The sequence below is a fragment of the Fukomys damarensis genome, unplaced genomic scaffold (genome assembly GCF_012274545.1).
Source record: "Fukomys damarensis isolate Sample0158 unplaced genomic scaffold, DMR_v1.0_HiC HiC_scaffold_5, whole genome shotgun sequence".
Taxonomy (NCBI): domain Eukaryota; kingdom Metazoa; phylum Chordata; class Mammalia; order Rodentia; family Bathyergidae; genus Fukomys; species Fukomys damarensis.
In genome coordinates this window covers 73591644-73592181 of record NW_022900917.1, presented here as the reverse complement: position 1 = coordinate 73592181, position 538 = coordinate 73591644, and positions in this window count along the sequence as shown.

The window sequence follows — 538 nt, the reverse complement described above, 5'->3', positions numbered from 1 at the left end:
GGGGCTCCAGATCCCTCCGGGTCCCCGATCCACCGCGCGCCTCGCTTTCCCGGGTGCAGAGGCGTCTCGTCTACTTCCACGCGGCCCGTGCCTCTCTTCTCTGTCCTCCGCACCTGCCAGGCGTCGGTTCCTCAACCTCAGGAATCTGCACCAGCGGCTTCTATTTGTCTCAGAGCTGCTGGCTTCGGGGCCCTCCCACTTTCTCCCTCCGGTTCTCCGACTCCCAGCTCCGGCTCCATGCTCTCCCGAGAGCGAAGTGAGGGGCATGGGAGCCGTGGGCTTTGATCTCTCCTGCACAGCTGGGGGAGCTGACCCTTCTCGGCCGAGACTGGGACTTTGGAGCTGGAGCCCTCCTCCTACTCCGTCTGGGATGCTCCTGGCCATCGCTGCGCTGTCGGTTCTCGCTCTGCAAGTGGCGACAGCAGAGCAGCCACGGAGGGAGCCTCAGCCAACCTCTTCCTCCACATTAACTGTTTGGTGACCCGTTCGCGCTGTGGCCGCCACCTCTGCAGCCCTCCCGCTGGGCGCCTCCAGATCC